The sequence below is a fragment of the Oryctolagus cuniculus genome, chromosome 2, assembly GCF_051225735.1.
Source record: "Oryctolagus cuniculus isolate XC-2025 breed Fujian yellow rabbit chromosome 2, ASM5122573v1, whole genome shotgun sequence".
Taxonomy (NCBI): domain Eukaryota; kingdom Metazoa; phylum Chordata; class Mammalia; order Lagomorpha; family Leporidae; genus Oryctolagus; species Oryctolagus cuniculus.
Window position 1 is genome coordinate 33,890,678 of NC_142868.1, and position 18,900 is coordinate 33,909,577.

Here is an 18,900-nt window from a genome sequence, read left to right on the forward strand (position 1 = left end):
AAGGCACAGAGATAGTTCAAGTACTTGGGCCCCTGCTACCCATGTGGGAAATTTGCATGGAGTTCCAGGCTCCTGGCCTCAGCCTGGTCCAGCCTGGGCTATTGAGGCCATTTGGCGAATGAAACAGTGGATGAAAAATCTCTTTCTGCCTCTCCCTAACTCTGCCTTTCAAATAAATAATTTTTTAAAGTTTTAATTATAAATAATATTTGTTGTTATTTATGGTTAAAAAATAACAAATATACATAGTCCCCCATGTGGGTTGCAGAGACCCAAGTAGTTAGACCATCTTTTACTGCTTTCCAAGGCAAGAAGCTGGATTAGAAGCAAAGCAGTGGGGACTAAAACCAGTGCTGATATGGATGCTAGTGCCACAATCTGTAGCTTAACCCAGTACACCACAATATAGACCCTATAATCCTTTATTCATATATCTATCACAATAATACCATCATACTTTAAACATTTTTCTCTAATCTTAATAATTTAACCTGCCACATTGGTAAATACTGAAGCTGCACTATGTGCCATGAATCAAGTACTGAAATTTATCATGTATTTTTTCCACATTAAAATGATTATATTTTCTCCCTAATTTGTTGATATGGTAAAATCCATTGATTTTTTTCAAAAGTTTATTTATTTTTAAGTTTAAGGAAGAGCAACAGAAAAAGACAGACTCAAGACACAGAAAGCATTGTACATCCACTAGCTCACTTTTCAAATGTCTCCAACAGCCAGGGTATGGACAGGCCAAAGCCAAATGTCGAGAACTCTACCATGGATGGCTGAGATGTAAATACCTCAGCATCATCTGCTGCCTTCCAAGAGCGTTAGCAAGAAGCTGGATTGGAAGGCACAGAGGAACTAATCTCAGGTACTCCAGATATGAAATGTGGGCATCCCAAACAGTAACTTAACCTAAATCCCCAATAACTGATTTTCCAATTTTAATCTAAGTTTATAGTCATAAAGTACAATTTTACTCTAAGTTTACATTCCTAAAATAAAGCTTAGTCAAATTACTTTTATACATCACACTGCATTTTACTTGCTAATATGTATTTCCAATTTTTGTAACTATTTACACAATCACATGCCACTGAACTGTTAAAATATAAAATTTTGTTTTATATTAAAATAATAAATTTTATGTAATGTAGATTTTATCACAGTTTTCAAAACCAGTACTAACAACTTCTAAAACTACAATATCAGCTCCATTTTATTAAGGTGCCACCCACTGGAACAAAGAAAATTATACCAAAACAAGCATTAAAAAAAATTCTTAAAGAATAGGATGTTTCTTTTTTGTTATTTAAAAAAAAAAAAAACTGAGACAATAGTTCTGTGGGGGGTGTTTTCTTTTTTTTTATTTAAAAAAAAAAAAAAAAGAATAGGATAGGGGCCGGCATTGTGGCTCACTTGGTTAATCCTCTACCTGGGGCGCTGGCATCCCATGTGGGCGCAGGGTTCTAGTCTCGGTTGCTCCTCTTCCAGTCCAGCTCTCTGCTGTGGCCCCAGAAGGCAGTGGATGATGACCCAAGTGCTTGGGCGCCTGTACCCTCATGGGAGACCAGGAGGAGCACCTGGCTCCTGGCTTCAGATCAGCATAGTTCTGGCCGTAGGGCCATTTGGGGGGTGAAACAACAGAAGGAAGACCTTTCTCTTTGTCTCTCTAACTCTGTCAAAAAAAAAAAAAGACGGTGCCATGGCTCACTTGGCTAATCCTACGCCCGCAGCGCTGGTACCCTGGATTCTAGTCCCGGTTGGGGCACCAGGTACAGTCCCAGTTGCTCCTCTTCCAGTCCAGCTCTCTGCTGTGGCCTGGGAGGGCAGCGGAGGATGGATGGCCCAAGTGCTTGGGTCCCTGCACCCACATGGGAGACCGGGAGGAAGCACCCGGCACCTGGCTTCAGATCGGTGCAGTGCTGGCCGTGGCAGCCATTAGGGGAGTGAACCAAAGGAAGGAAGACCTTTCTCTCTGTGTCTCTCTCACTGTCTATAACTCTACCTGTCAAGAAAAAAAAGAATAATAGTATAACTAAGAAAAAAGAATAACTGATTTGTGGAATTTAGCTAAATTAAGTTTTAAAACTTTCAAAAACATAATATATTATTTTGTCTTGCTTTGAATTTATTTGAAAGAGTTACAGAGGAGAGGCAGAGACAGAAGCAGAGGCAGAGAGAATGTGAGAGATCCGCATCTGCTGGTTTATTCCCCAAATGGCTACCATGGCCAGGGCTAGCCAGAACTGGCCAGACTGAAGGCAGGAGCCAGGAAGTTCATCTGGGCCTCCCACGGGGGTGTAGGGGCCCAAGAACTTGGGCTATCTTCCACTGCTTTCTCAAATGCATTATCAAGGAGCTGGATCAAAAGTGGAGCAGCCTGGGACTCAAACTGGGGCCCATGTGGGATGCTGGTGCTATAGGTGGCAGCTTTACCTGCAATGCCACAGTGCTGGCCCCAGTATAATGCATTATTATCATAAAATATGCACAAGTTCTGCATGAATGACACAGGTGAGGATCGCTGTCAGGAGCCTCAATAACAAATACTTAGAATGGTATCTTGGGCCAGTGCCGGCACCCTGGGTTCTAGCCCCGGTCGGGGTGCCAGATTCTGTCCCGGTTGCTACTCCTCCAGCCCAGCTCTCTGCTATGGCCCGGGAAGGCAGTGGAGGATGGCCCAGGTCCTTGAGCCCTGAACCCGCACGGGAGACCAGGAAGAAGCACCTGGCTCCTGGCTTCAGATCAGCGCAGCACGCTGGCCACAACGCACCAGCGGTAGCAGCCAATTAGGGGGTCAACCAATGGAAAAAGGAAGACCTTTCTCTTTCTGTCTCTCTCTCTCTCACTGTCTAACTCTGCCTGTCAAAAAAAAAAAAAAAAAAAAAAAAAAAGGCATCTCACAGAATGCCGTATGATGTTTTTATTCCAACTAGATTTGTGCTCACAGGAGACTGAGGAGAGAACAAGGGAGAAAGAAAAAGAAGCAAATGTGGGAAAAGTTATCTGTAGAACACAGAACTTCATATTATTTCTACAAGTTTTCTGAAATTATATGAAAATAAAAACTAACAGGGCAAGCGCTGTGGTGTAGTGGGTAAAGCCGCAGCCTACAGTTGCGGATTTGAGTCCCGGCTGCTCCACTTCCAATCCTGCTCTCTGCTATGGCCTGGGAAAGCAGTAGAAGATGACCCAAGTCCTTGAGCCCCTGCACCTATGTGGGAAACCCAGAAAAACTCCTGGCTCCTGGCTTTGGATCGGCACAGCTCCGGTTGTTGTGACCAACTGGGGAGTGAACCAAGAATGGAAGATTCTCTCTCTCTCTGCCTCTCCTTCTCTCTGTGTGTAACTCTTTAAAATAAATAAATAAAGCTTAAAAAAAAAAAACTAACAGACAGGTGTGTTTGGCACAGTGGGACACTGGAGTGCCTGGGCTTAGTTCTAGCTTCACTTCCAATCCCGGCTTCCTGCTAATGAACTCCAGGGAAGCAGCAAGATGACTCTAGCAACCTGGATTCCTGCACCCACGTGGGAGACTTGTATTGACTTCCTGGATCCTGGTTTCTGCCTGGCCTCACCATGGCTATTGCAGGCACTGGATGAGTGACCAGCGGCTGGAAGATCTCTGTCTCTGTTGCTCTATCAGCCTTTCAATTAACAGAAAATTTAAAATCTAAACAAAATATATTTCTGACATGGCCCAGGAAAAGTAAACCTAAAACTATTCATATAGTTGAAAAAATTCACAAACAAGATGTCTTTTTAAAAAGTGTAACAAATGTTGCATAATAATGGAAGAGATATGTATCATTCTTTTTCTAATTTTAACATTTTTAATCATCATGACATTAGCTTAACACAGAAATATTAATGGTAGGGAAATGAGATCACATTTAAAAAAAAATATTTATTCCTTGAGAAGCATAGTTAGAGAGAGGGAGAGAGAGAGAGAGGTCTTCCATCCGCTGGTTCACTTCTCAAATGGTTGTAACACCCAGAGCTGAGCCAATCTGAAGCCAGAAGCTACCTCCGGGTTTCCAATGTGGGTGCAGGGACCCAAGCACTTGGGCTATCTTACACTGCTTTTCTAAGCTATTAGCAGGGATCTGGATAGGCAGAGGAGCAGGCAGGACTCGAAACAGTGCCCATATGGGATGTTGGCAGTACAGGCAGGTGCTTAACATAGCACACCACAGTGCTGGCCCCAATAAGATTACATTTAAAAGCCTTCTAATTCTAGTTCAAAAACCATTTTTAAAATTATAATCAGGGGCTGGCATTTGGCCTACAACCCACATCAGAGTGCCTTCTTTTGACTCCTAGCTCTGGCTCCAGCTTCCTGATAATGCATACTCTGGGAGGCAGCAGGGAAGGCTCCAGTGGCCACCCACAAAGGAGACCTGGATTGAATTCCTAGCTCATGGCTTTACTCACCCGCATCTCAATCATTGCGGGTATTTAGGGAGTGAACCAGCAAAAGGGATCTCTCTCTCTCTCCCCCTGTCTGTCTCATCCTGTCTGTCTCTCCAAACAAAAAAAACTTTTTAAAACTTTTAAAATAAATAAATAGGAGCAGGCATTGTGGCATAATGGGGTTAAGCTGCTATCGGCAATGCTGGCATTCCAGATGGGTGCCTGTCCTGGCTGTTCTACTTCCAATCCAGCTCCCTGCTAATATGCCTGGGAAGGGAGTGGAGGATAGCCCATGTCATGGAGTCCCTGCACTCACGTGGGAGACCCAGATGGAGCTCCTGACTTCAGACTGGTCCAGTCCTAGCCATTGTGGCCATTTGGAGAGTGAACCAGCAGATGCAAGTTCTCTCTTTCTGCCTCTCCCTAACTCTGCCTTATAAAAATAAACAAATAAGCAAACATAAAAAGGAGAGGGTGAAAAAGAAGGGGTGATGGAGAAAGAGACCTAGACATTATTAGTTGAATAAATACAATGAGTTGATAGCAGATATAGGACTAAAAACTAAAATTCAGGTTTTAGGTATTAATAATCTACTTTCCAAGATACCATTTAATTCTTACATACAGTGAGAGCACAATCTCTATATCTTGTTGGAACTATTTTTCTTTTTTTTTTTTTTTTTTTTTTTGACAGGCAGAGTGGACAGTGAGAGAGAGACAGAGAGAAAGGTCTTCCTTTGCCGTTGGTTCACCCTCCAATGGCCGCCGCTGCAGCCGGCGCACCGCGCTGATCCTATGGCAGGAGCCAGGATCCAGGTGCTTTTCCTGGTCTCCCATGGGGTGCAGGGCCCAAGCACCTGGGCCATCCTCCACTGCACTCCCTGGCCATAGCAGAGAGCTGGCCTGGAAGAGGGGCAACCGGGACAGAATCCGGCGCCCCAACCGGGACTAGAACCCGGTGTGCCGGCGCCGCAAGGTGGAGGATTAGCCTATTGAGCCACGGCGCCGGCCCGGAACTATTTTTCAACTTATTTATTTTCTGTCTTCTGCATTAGACTTCTAAGTTCTATAAAAGAAATTAAATTTAAAGAGGCCATCTTCTGTTACTTTTCCCAGCTGCACTAGAAAGGAACTGGCTTAGAAGTGGAGAGGGAGAGGGAGAGGGAGAGGGAAAGGGAGGGGAAGGGGGACGGGGAGGGAGGGGGAGGTGGAGGGGAGAGGGAGGGATGGGTTTTCCATCCACTGGTTTACTCCCCAAATGGCAACAATGGCCAGGGCTGGGTTGAACCGAAGCCAAGAACCAGGAGTTTCTTCCTGGTCTCCCAGGAAGGTTCAGGGGTCCAAGGACTTGGGCCATCTTCTACTGCATTCCTAGGCCATAGCAGAGAGCTGGATAGGAAGTGGAACAGCTGGCACTTGAACTGGTGCCCACATGATATACTGGCACTGCAGGAGGTGGCATTACCTGCTATACCACAGCGCAGCCCTTGCACCTTTTCTGACCTAGCTCTCTGCTTATGGTGTCAGAAAGCAGTGGAAGATGGCTGAAGTGTTTGGGCCGCTGCACCCATGTGGGAGACCCAAAAGAAACTCCTGGATCTTGGTTTGAATGAGCCCAGCTCTAACCACTGTGGCCATTTGGGTAATGAAGCAGTAGATGGAAGACCTTTCTCTATGTCTCGGGCCCCTGCACCTGCGTCAGAGACCCGGACAAAGCTCCTGACTTCTGGCTTCAGCTCGGCCCAACTCATGCCCAAATGCAGACATTTGGGATGTAAGACTTCTCTCTCTCCTGTGTCTGTAACTCTGCTTCTCAGTAAATAAATATTGTTTTTTTTTTTTTTAAAAAAAAGGTATTACACAAATCAATGAACTATACTACAGTTTGACCTTCATATAACAGGAAAAAAAAAAAAATCCCAATTCAGAAAGTCTATTCTAATAGGTGAAGTATTTGTAATATCAACATCAAACATTTTCAAGTTTTTATTATATGCCAGGCATATATCAGATAACTTACATGTATTATTCTTTTAATTAATCAATATTTTGAAAGGCAGAGATACAGAGGTAGGATAGATAGATAAATCTTCCATCCACTGATTCTCTCCCCATATGGCCACAACTGGCCAGGGCTGAAACTAGGCTGTAGCCAGAAGCTTTATCCGGGTCTACCACATGCATGTAGGGACCCAAGCATCTGGACCATCTTCCATTGCTCTTCTGAGGCCATTAGCAGGGAGCTGGATCAGAAGTGGAGCAGCCGGGACACGAACTGGTACCTATTTGGGATACTAGAGTCCCAGGCAGCAGTGTTGCTAAGCCACAAAGCCAGTACTGCAATGGAGGTTTTTTAAGGTTAAGGGGATAAAGAAGTGGAAAAAGAAGGCAGGAGAAATGAGGGTCATACAAACACGTGTATATATGTGGGGAAAACATTATGTTGGCATGTACCAATACCATCTTTAACTAGTAAAGTGATCAGTTTAAGTTCGTAATTGATCAAAAAGATAGGCTTAAGCATCAAAGGGGTCACATAAATAAGACTACTAAGTGTCTGCTAATAATAATACAATTAAAAAGGAGAGAACGATCCAACATGGGAAGCAGAATACACAGCAGACTCATAGAGTGACAAATGCCCTAAACAGCACTCTGGCCTCAGAATCGCTCTTAAGGCATTCAGATCTGGCTAAAAAGTCCATGAGAGCATTTCAGGCATGAAAAGGCAAGACACTGTGGCAAAAATGGACCTAAATTAAAGATCTCTGTGAGATCCCAGTGGAAAGAAGGGGCCATCAAAGAAGGAGGTACCTTTCTCTGAAGGAAGGAAAGAACTTCCACTTCAATTATGGCCTTGTCTAAATAAGGTCGGAGTTAGTGAACTCAAGAGGCTTCCATAGCCTTGGCAGCTCATGACAAGAGCCTTGGGTGACTACTGACATCATAAAGAAGAGTGTCAATTGTTAAATCAAGAACAGGAGTCATTGTGCACTTGCTCTGCTGTAGGATCTTTGTCCTTAATGTGCTGTACTATGTGAATTAACGGTAAAATTCGTATTCAAACATTACTTTATACTTTGTGTGTCTGTGTGGGTGCAATCTGTTGAAATCTTAGTATATACTAAGTTGATCTTCTGTATATAAAGATAATTACAGATGAATCTTATGAAGAATGGAATGGGAGAGGGAGTAGGAGATGGGATGGTTTGTGGGTGGGAGGGTGGTTATGGGGGAAAAACCACGATAATCCAAAAGTTGTACTTTCTAAATTTATATTTATTAAATAAAAGTTTTCTTAAAAAAATGTGGGAAAAAAACAGATGGAATTAATTATGGTATGAGCAGCGAAAGAACAAAATCAATAGTAAGCACAGAGAAAAGTCCCTAGTGAAAAGATGCAAAGTGAGTAGAGGGGAAAAGCAGACAGAAATAAAGAACTAGAAATGAGTAAAAACTCCCTTTATCAGATGCCACAAATACTACTAATCAGAAAATCTTTATGGTAGCTAAAGAAAAACTAAAGCCAGGTTCTTTGAATGGATCAACAAAATTGACAACTCCTTAGCTAGGCTGACTGAAAAACTAAAAAACCAAGATTAATAAATGCTCATTTAGCCTAGCATTTAAGACACCAATTGCGATGCCCATGTACCCTACAGAAGTGTCTGGGTATGATACCCAGCTCTGGATCCTGACTCCAGCTTCCTGCTAACGCAGGCCCTGCAAGGTAGCAGTGATAGCTACCTGCCATCCTCCTAGGACACCTGGACTGAGTTCTTGGCTCCCAGCCCAGACCCAGCCATTGCAGTCATTATGGTGCATTCTCCACAACATCATTGCTCTGTCTCTCTTAATTGCTTAAATAAAATTTTTTAAATTAATGCTAGAAAACAAATCATAATGTAATGCTATGAATAACCTGTAGTCTAGCAAATTAGGTAACTTGGATGAAATATACAAATTCCTAGAAAGACATAAAATATTAAAAATGACTCAATAGAAATTCTAAAGAGAGCTATAGGAGCCGGCACTGCAGCATAGTGGGTGAAGCTGCCGCCTGCAGTGCAGGCATCCCATATGGGTGCAAGTTAAAGTCCTGACTGCTCCACTTCTGATCCAGCTATCTGCTTTGGACTGGGAAGGCAGTGGGAGATGGCCCAAGTCCTTGGGCCCCTGCACCCATTGGGAGACCTGGAAGAAGCTCCTGGCTCCGGACTGGTACAGCTCCAGCCATTGTGGCCAATTGGGGAGTGAACCAGCGGATGGAAGACCTCTCTCTCTGCCTTTCCTCTCTCTCTGTTTAACCCTAACTTTCAAATAAATAAATAAATCTGGGCCGGCGCCGTGGCTCACTAGGCTAATCCTCCACCTGCAACGCCGGCACACCGGGTTCTAGTCCCGGTCGGGGCACCGGATTCTGTCCCGGTTGCCCCTCTTCCAGGCCAGCTCTCTGCTGTGGCCAGGAAAGTGCAGTGGAGGATGGCCCAAGTGCTTGGGCCCTGCACCCCATGGGAGACCAGGATAAGTACCTGGCTCCTGCCATCGGATCAGCGTGGTGCGCCAGCCGCAGCGGCCATTGGAGGGTGCACCAACGGCAAAAAGGAAGACCTTTCTCTCTGTCTCTCTCTCTCACTGTCCACTCTGCCTGTCAAAAAAAATAAAAATAAAAATAAAAAAAAAAATAAATCTTTAAAAACAAATAAACAAAGACATTATACCAAATGTTCTGGCCAGGGCAATCATAAAAGATGACCAAATTGGAAAGGATAAAGGAAAATTTATCTTTGCTGGCATTTGACATAATCTTGCATATAGAAATTCCTAAAATGTTCACTAAAAGTATTAGAATTAGCGGGTGGGGGCCTGTGCTGTGGATTAGCAGGTAAAGCCGCTGCTTGCAGTGCCAGCATCCCATATGGGCGCCGGTTGGAGTCCCAGCTGCTCCACTTCCGATCCAGTGCTCTGCTATGGCCTGGGAAAGTAGTAAAAGATGGCCCAAGACCTTGGGACCCTACACCCACATGGGAGACCTGGAGGAAGCTCCTGGCTTCAGATCGGCATAGCTCCGGCTGTTGCGGTCATTTGGGGAGTGAACCAGTGGATGGAAGACTTCTCTCTCTCTCTCTTCCCCCAAACTCTGATTTTCAAATAAATAAATTAATAAATCTTAAAAAAAAAAACCAGAAAAGAATTATAGGGTGGGCACTTGGCCCACAGTGCATATGATACTGCTTTGGATACCCATGTCTCTTATTGGAGTGCCTGAGTTCAAGTCCTGGCTCCACTTCCAAGCCCAGCTTCCTGCTACTTCATGCTCTTAGGAGGCAGCAGGTGACAGCACTAGTATTTGGGTACCTGTCACCCATGAGAGAGTCTTACACTTTGGCCATGTCAGGTCCTGGAAAATCTCTGACTTTTACATATAATCAAAACAAATAAAACTGTTTATTAGAACTAGTAAGTTAAGCAAACTTTTAGGATGCAAAATCAATGTACAAAAATTAGCTACTTTTATATTCCTGAAATGTATAATCTGAAAAAGAAATCAAGCTCCATAGCATCAAAAGAATAAAATACTGATGATCCAATTTGACAACAAAGTATAAAACTTGTACTCTAAAACTACAAAACAGGTAAAATAAATTAAGAAAGATCTAAACCAGCAGCCAGCTAAGAAGAAATCAAGATTCACACTTTCTGGTTTTAAAACCCATTACAGGGGCTGGTGCTGTGGCTTAGTGGGTAAAGCCACTGCCTGTGGTGCTAGCATCCCATATGGGCTCCGGTTCGAGTCCTGGCTGCTCCACTTCCGATCCTGCTCTCTGTTATCACCTGGGAAAGCAGTAGAAGATGACTCAAGTCCTTGGGACCCTGCACCCATGTGGGAGACCCAGAAGAAACTCCTGGATCCTGGCTCCGGATCGGTCCAGCTCCAGCTGCTGCAGCCATTTAAATGGGGAGCGAACCAATGGATGGAAGACCAACCTCTCCCTCTCTCTACCCCTGCCTCTCTGTAACTTTGCTTATTCAATAATAAAATAAATAAACCTTAAAAAAAAAAAAAAAACTATTACAAAATGCTAATCTAGGAGCCGGTGCCGGCACCCCGGGTTCTAGTCCCAGTTGGGGCGCCAGATTCTGTCCCAGTTGCTCCTCTCCCAGTCCAGCTCTCTGCTGTGGCCCGGGAGTGCAGTGCAGGAATCGCCCAAGTACTTGGGCCCTGCACCCACATGGGAGACCAGGAGAAGCACCTGGCTCCTGGCTTCGGATCAGCGTGGTGCATCGGCTGCAGCAGTCATTGAGGGGGGGATGGTGAACCAACGGAAAAAAGGAAGACCTTTCTCTCTCTCTGTCCACTCTGCCTGTCCAAAAAAAAAAAAAAGCAATCTAGACAGTGTGGTACTGGTACAGAACTCAAAGTCCAGAAATGGGTCAATAATCAACTCATTTTTAAGATTTATTTATTTATTTGAAAGTTAGAGTTATACAGAGAGAGGAGAGGCAGAGAGAGAGAGAGAGAGAGAGAGAATCTTCCATACAATGGTTCACTCCTTAATTGGCCACAACAACTGGAGCTGTGCCAATCCGAAGCCAGGAGCCAGGAGCTTCTTCTGGGTCTCCCATGCAGGTGCATGGGCCCAAGGACTTGAGCCATCTTCTACTGCTTTCCCAAGCCATAGCAGAGAGATGGACTGGAAGAGGAGCTGCTGGGACTAGAACCAGCGCCGATATGGGATGCCGGGGCTTCAGATCAGGGCGTTAACCCACTGAGCCACAGCGCCAGTACCAAGCATTTATAATTTCTTAGCTCTGTTCACTAAGATGGCCTAGTGCCGGCCCCTCAACTCATTTTCAACAATGGTTCCAAGACAATTAAATAGAGTGGCCTTTTCAATAAATGGTTAGGGAAAACTGGATATTCATGTGAAAACAATGAAATTGAACTGTGATTTCACACTATATGCAAAAATTAACTCAAAATGTGGGGCTGGCTTTTTGGTTCAGATTAAGCTACCACCTAAAATGCCATAAGCACTGGTTCAAGTTCTGGCTGCTCCACTTCTGATCCAGTTCCCTCCTCATGTGCATTGGAAGGCAGCAGCAGATAGCCACTGAGCCCTAATGGGAGACCAGGATGGAGTTCCAGGTTCCTGGTTTCAGCCTGGCCTAGTCCTGGCCATTGTGGCCATTTAGGGAATGAACCAGCAGATGGAAGATCTCTGTCTCTCCCTCTCTGAAGCTCTTTCAAATAAAAAAAGAAAAAAGAGACACTAGACTTTATAAAGAAAGTAAAAAGGCAACCTACAAAAGAAGAGACAGTTTTTGCAAATCATAAATCTGATAAGGGATTTATATCCAGAATACATAAAGAACTCTTAAAACTCAATAACAACAAAGTTGAAAAAAAATGTGAAAATGGGCAAAGTGGGACAGTGGTATGGCACAGCACATTCAACCACTGCCTACTATTGCTGGCATTCCATATGAGCACTGGTTTGAGTCTGAACTGTTTCACTTCAGATTCAGGTTCCTGCTAATGCACTAGGGAAGGAGTGAAAGATGGTCCAAGAGCTTGGGCCCTTGCCACCCACATGGAAGACCTGGATGGAATTCCAGGGCGCTGGTTCTAGTCCCGGCTGCTCCTCTTCTGATACAGCTCTCTGCAATGGCCTGGGAAAGCAGTGGGAGATGGCCCAAGTCCTTGGGCCCCTGTACCCACGTGGGAGACCTGGAAGAAGTGCCTGGCTCCTGGCTTTGGATCGGCACAGCTCCAGCCACTGCAGCCATGTGAGGATTGAACCAGTGGATAGAAGACCTCTCTCTCTCTCTAGACAAAGAGAGAGAGGTCTTCCATCCGTAACTCTGCCTTTCAAATAAATAAAAAAATAAATAAATCTTAAAAAAAAAGTAAATAAATAAAATTTTTTTAAAGGGGGAAAAATTCACAAGCAGATGCCAGTTCACTCTCACTGGGATGGCTAAAATCCACCAAAAACAAGGTAAATAAACACAAACCTTATAGACAAACTGAACCATCATAACCTTAGTGGTAAAAATTCCAAATGGTGCACATATTTTAGAAGTCTATCAGTGAGGCCAGCGCTATGGCATAGTGGGCCCCATATGGGTGCCAGGTTTAGTCTCGGCTGCTCCACTTCAGATCCAGCTCCCTTCAAATGTGCCTGGAAAAGCAGTGGAGAAAGACTTGAGTCCCTGCAAACACGTGGGAGACTGGGAAGAAGCTTCTGGCTCCTGGCTTCACATTGGCCCAGTTCTTCAGTTCTGGTCATTTAGGGAATAAATCATCGGATGAAGATCGATCTCTCTCTCTCTCTCTCTCTCTCTCTCTCTCTTTCTCTCTCTCCAATCGCCCTCCCCATCCCCTGCCTTTCAAATCAATAAATAAATCTTAAAAAAATAGAAAAATTCTATTAGTGACCCAAATAATTAAATGTAAAGTTCCCATATGACCCAGCAATTCCCATTTTATAGGAAATATATGTCCACATAGAAAAGTGTACATTAATGTTTACAGCAGCATTGTTATATATTACCAAAAGGTGAAATCAACTTAAACTTTCATCGACTGATGAATGAGTAAATAAAATGTTGTATACCCACATAATAGAATATTATTTGGCCACAATAACTGATAAATTACTCATGCTACAATGTGTATGAACCTTGGCAACATTATTCTAAATTAAACAAGCCAGAAAAGATCACATTACATGATCCCATTTATATGAAATGTATTTATTGGGGCGGGTGCTATGGCAGAGCTGATAAAGCCATCGCCTGTAGTGCCAGCATCCCATATGGGCGCCGGTTCAAGACCTGGCTGCTCCATTTCAAATCCAGCTCTCTGCTATGGCCTGGGGAAGCTGAAGATGTCCCAAGTCCTTGGGCCCCTGCACCCACATGGGAGATCCGGAAGAAGCTCCTGGCTCTGGATCAGCACAGCTTTGGCCATTGTAGCCAATTGGGAAGTGAACCAGCGGATGGAAGACCTCCCCTCTCCCTCCCTCCCTCCCTCCCTCTCTCTCTCTCTCTCTCTGCCTCTAATTCTGTGTGTAACTCTGATTTTCAAATAAAATAAATAAATCTTTAAAAAAAAAGAAATGTATTTATCAGTAAAATATACAGACACAGAGAATAGATCAGTGATAAAGCTGTGGGAACACATCAAAGGGTGACAGCTAAAAGATTACTGGTTTCTCTTTGAAGTGGCAAAATTGTTCTAAAATTGACTATGAGGATGGTCATTTGGTGCAGCAGTTTAAAAGATACTTGAGACACCCTGATCCCACAACAGATTGCCACAGTTCAAGTCCTGGCTCTGCTCCCCATTCTAACCTCCTCCTGGGCCAATCCAAAAACAGGAGTCAGGAGCCTCTTATGGGTTTCCCATGTGGGTGCAGGGGCCCAAGCACTTGGGCTATCTTCCATAGCAGAGAGCTGGAGTGGAAGTGAAGCAGCTGGGACTTGAACCAGCGCCCATATAGGATTCCAGTGATGCAGGTGGAGGCTTATCCCACTACACCGGCCCTGCTCCACTTTCAATTCAGTTCCCTGCTAATGTGCCTGGGAAAGCAGCTGAAGATGGCCTGTGTCCTGGGAACCCTACAACTGTATGGGAGACCTGGAAGAAGTTCCTGGCTCCTGGTTCTGGCCTGGCCCAGCCCCAGCTGCTGTGGCCAATTGGGGACTGAACCAGCAGATGGAAAATCTTTCTCTCTCCTCCCCCTCTCCCTCTTCTCTCTTTCAAATAAATACATATATCTTAAAAAATAAAATTAAAATGAATTGGATGGGATGGGTGTTTGGACTAATGGTTAAAACAAATGTTAAGAGGGCCAGCCTGTGGCATAGTGGGTAAAGCCACCACCTGCAGTGCCAGCATATGGGCAGTGGACCAAGTCCCAGCTGCCCACTTCTGATCCAGCTCTCTGCTATGGCCTAGGAAAGCAGTAGAAGATGGCCAAAGTCCTTGAGCCCCTGCACCTTTGTGGGAGACCCAGAAGAAGCTCCAGCCTCCTAGCTTCAGATCAGCCAAGCTCCAGCTATTGTGGCCATTTGAGGAGTGAACCAGAGGATGGAAGACCTCCCTCTCTCTCTGTCTCTGCTTTCAAATAAATAAATAAAATTTAAAACGAAACAAAAACCAAAGGTTAAGACTTCCGAATCACATACAAGTACCTGGGTTCAGTACTATACTCTGATTCCTGCCTCCTGCTATCCACATGGGACCTGGATTGGATTCCTCACTCTGGCAATGTTCAGGTTCAGCTAATCTATGTATTTGGGAGTAAGTTTTTTTTTTTTTTTTAAAGACTTATTTATTTACTTGAAAGTCAGAGTTACACAGAGAGAGAAACAGAGAGAAAGAGAGAGAGGTCTTTCATCCACTGGTTCACTCCCCAGTTGGCCGCAATGGCCGGAACCCGTGCCAATCTGAAACCAGGAGCTAGGAGCTTCCTCTGGGTCTCCTATGCAGATGCAGGGGCCCAAGGACTTGGGCCATCTTCTACTGCTTCTCAGGCCATAGGAGAGAGCTGGATTGGAAGTGGAACAGCTTGGACTTGAACTGGCACTCCTATGGGATGCTGGCACTGCAGATGGCAGCTTTACCCCCTACACCACAGTGCCGGCCCCAAGGGAGTAAGTGTTAAGAACAAACAAACAGGAACTGAAAAGATCTTCTAAAATCCTAATTTCCTCCCCCAAAAAACAGTATTTCAAATGTGTAATATCCTTTTAACTGTTTTCAGTGCCAGCATCCTGTATGGGTGCTGGTTCAGATCTTAGCCGCTCCACTTCCAATCCGGCTCCCTGCTAATGCCCTGGGAAAGCAGGGGTGGATGGCCCAAGTCTTTGGGTCCTTGCACTTATGTGGGAGTCCTGAAAGAAGCTCCTGGCTTCTAGCTTTGGCCTGGCCCAGCCTTGACCATTGCAGCCATTTGGAGAGTGAACCAGCAGATGAAGATCTCTTTCTCTCTTCTTCTCTTTCTGTAACTCTTTCCAATAAATAAAATAAAAAATCTTTTAAAAAATTCTTTTATTGCCAAGACTGTACAAAATTACAGTGTTAATGTATATACTTGCAATTCACATAAAAGATAAAAGCATCTGTTATAAATGAAAAAAAAAACCTCCTTTAAGTCAATGAGAAGGATAAGATTGACAAACAACATTTCATAAGCCACTTTCTATACATTGGAAAACTCATAGATCATGTCTGCAAATTAAGCTTTTTCTAAATAACTATTGGAGAGACCAGTGTTGTGGTGTAGCAGTTTTAAAGCCACTGTCTGCAACGCCAACATGCCATGTGGGCTCTGGTTCAAGTCCCAGATGATCCACTTCCAATCCAGCTCCCTACTAATGGCCTGGGAAAAGCAGTGAAATATGGTCCAAGTGTTTGGGCCCTTGCCACCAACATGGGAGACCCAGATGAAACTCCTGGCATTTGGTTTCACTGGGGCCATCTGGGTTAATCAGCAGATGAAATCTCCATTTCTCTCTCTCTGTAACTCTGACTTTCAAATAAATATATCTTTAAAAGTAAATAAAATGGGCAAAAAAAGTCACCTGGAGAAATTAGAGGGGACTGCATAAGCTTAAAGACAGACAGGTAATCCTTCTACAAGGTAATCCTTCTACAATTCCTTTCACATAGTGAGAAGGGCTAGGGTATTATCAAAGACCACAAAGTTAAAGCCTACAAAAAGATAAAAAATATAGAATATGCAGAATATTAACCCTTAAGTGTAAATTGGGGAAGGGGGAAGACTGAATACATCTATTAAAAACATTGTTTTTAAAGATTTATTCATTCAGCTGGCTCTGTGGCACAGTAGTTTAAGCTGGCAACTGCAGCACTAGCATCTCATATGGGCACTGGTTTGAGTCCCAGCTACTTACTTCCCATCCAGCTCCCCTGCTAATGGGCTCAGGAAAAAGCAGCAGAAAATGGCCCAAGTACTTGGGTCCCTGAACCCACATGGGAGACCTGGAGTGAACTCCTGGTTTGGGCCGGCCCAGCCCTGGCTATTTTGGTCACCTGGGGAGTAAACCAGCAAATAGAAGGTCACTCTCACATGCACTCTCTCTCTTCCTGTTTAGCTCTGCCTTTCAAATAAATAAATATTTATTTATTTATTTAAAAGGCAGAGTTACAGAGAAGGAGAAATCTTCCAGCCACTGGTTCACACTCTAAATGGCTACAACAGCAAGGGCTGGGCCAGATGGCAGCCAGGACCCTGAAGCTTCTTTTGGCTCTCCAGCATAGGTAGCAGACCCAAGTACTTGGGCCATCTTCTGCTGCTTTCTCAGACCATTAGCATGTAACTGGATGGGAAGTAGAGCAGCTGGGACTTGAACCAGTACCCATATAGGATGCTGGCATCACAGGCAGTGGTTTTATGGTGGCCCCTAGCCAGCCCCCATTCTTACTTCTTTGGTTAAATTCCTAAAATTTTTTTTGGTAGCTATTGTGAACAAAATTACTTCTTGACTGCCTTCTCAGCACGTCATTATCATTATATACACATGCTGTTTTTTAAATGTTAATTTTTGTATCCTACAACTTTACCTACTTGGTTTATCAGTTCTAACAGTTTTTTTGGTGGAGTATTTAGGTTTTTCTAATTTAAAAACACATCTGCAAACAAGGATAGTTTGACTTCTTCTTTTCCAATTTGGATACTCTTTATTTCCTTCTCTTCCCTAATTGTTCTTACTAATATTTCCAGTATTACAGCAAATAAGAGAGGTGAAAGTGAGCATCTTGGTTTTATTCCAGATGAGAGGAAATGCTTTCAGCTTTTTCCCATTTAGTAAGATTTAGGCTGTAGGTGTGTCATACATAGTCTTTATTTTTTTGAGGTATATTCCTTCTATACCTAACTTGTTGAGAGTTTTTATCATAAATCAATATTGGATTTTTTCAAATGTTCTTTCTGCATCTATTGATATGATCATGTGGCTTTTGTTCCTCCTCTGTTGAGGTGATTTATTACACTCATTGCATTTTTGAATACTTGGGCCATTCTTGCTTCTCTGGGATAAATTCAACAAAAATAGAAAATTTACAAATACATGAAAATTAATCATGTACCTGAATGGCCAATGATCACTGAAGAAATCAAAAATTTACAAATTTCTTGAAAGAAATACACATAAAAGTAAAAACACAACATATCAAAATCTGTGGGATACAGCAAGAGCAGTATTGAGAAGGAAGGTTAGGGGCCAGCACTGTGATGCAGTGGGTTAAGCTGTCTCTTGCAATACCAGCATCCCATATCAAAGTGCCAGTTCAAGTTCTGGTTACTCCACTTCTGATCCAACTTCCTGCTAATGCCTCTTAGAGGGCAGTTAAGGATAATCAAAGTACTTGGGCCACTGCCACCCATGTACGAGATCAGAATGGAGTTCCTGGGGTCAGCTTGGCCCAACCTTGGCTGTTGTGGTCATGTAGGGAGTGAACCAGGTGAAAGCAAGATCTTTCTGTCTCTCCCTCTCTGTTGCTCTACTAACTTTTTTTTAAAGGTAGTTTATAGCAAAAGAGCATTCATTAAATAAAAGTTGTCAAACTACCTAAAAATGCACCTCAATACTCAGAAAAGAACAAACTAAACACAAAATTAGTAGAAGGCCAAAAATAATAAGGATCAGAAAAGAAATAAATGAAATTGTAACTAAAACATATAAGATCAACAAAATGATATGCTGGCTTTCTGAAAGATAAAGAATAAACTTTTAGCCAGAATGATGAAGAAGGGAAAAACTCAAATAAGTAGCACTAGAGATGAAAAAGGAGACATTACAATGACTAAGTAACTAGTAAGAGCAACTATATGCCACTAAATCAGAAACCCTTGAAGCTAAGGTCCACATTTTAACATCTCTGAAATTGAGATGGTTCTCAAAATCAATGGTCTTAGAATAAGTGACATTCAGAACTAATCCTAAAGAAAATTGTTGCTTGCACTTGTATGAACTTCACTTTGAAAATACTGAGCTTAATAATGCTTTCTAATATCTAGGAAGCACTAGCACGAAATCTTGTATTAAGTATTAATGGCTTAGAACACTCCAGGAACAATAGTGGAGCACTGTGAAGATTTCTGCAACACAACCACTTTTGATGATGATGACACCATGGAGAAACACAAATGTCAGTAAGTAGCTAAGGGGCCAGCACTGTGGCATAGTAGGCTAAGCCTCCACCTGCAGCGCCGGCATCCCACATGGGTGCTGGTTCAGGTCCTGGCTGCTCCTCTTCTGATATAGCAGTGGAAGATGGCCCAAGTGCTTGGACCCCTGCACCCACATGGGAGACCAGGCTCCTGGCTTCAAATTGGTCCAGCCCTGGCTGTTGGTCATTTGGGGAGTGAACCAGTGGATGGAGGACTGTCTTTCTTTCTGTCTCTCCCTTTGTCTGTAACTCTCAGCCTCTCAAATAAATAA

The 18,900-nt window shown here is 43.6% G+C and overlaps 1 protein-coding gene across 5 annotated transcripts in view; it reads right to left on the bottom strand.

Annotated features, from left to right (window-relative positions):
• Positions 1-18,900, bottom strand: part of PDS5A (PDS5 cohesin associated factor A) — a 133,279-nt gene that overhangs the window by 91,094 nt on the left and 23,285 nt on the right. The window lies entirely within an intron of this gene.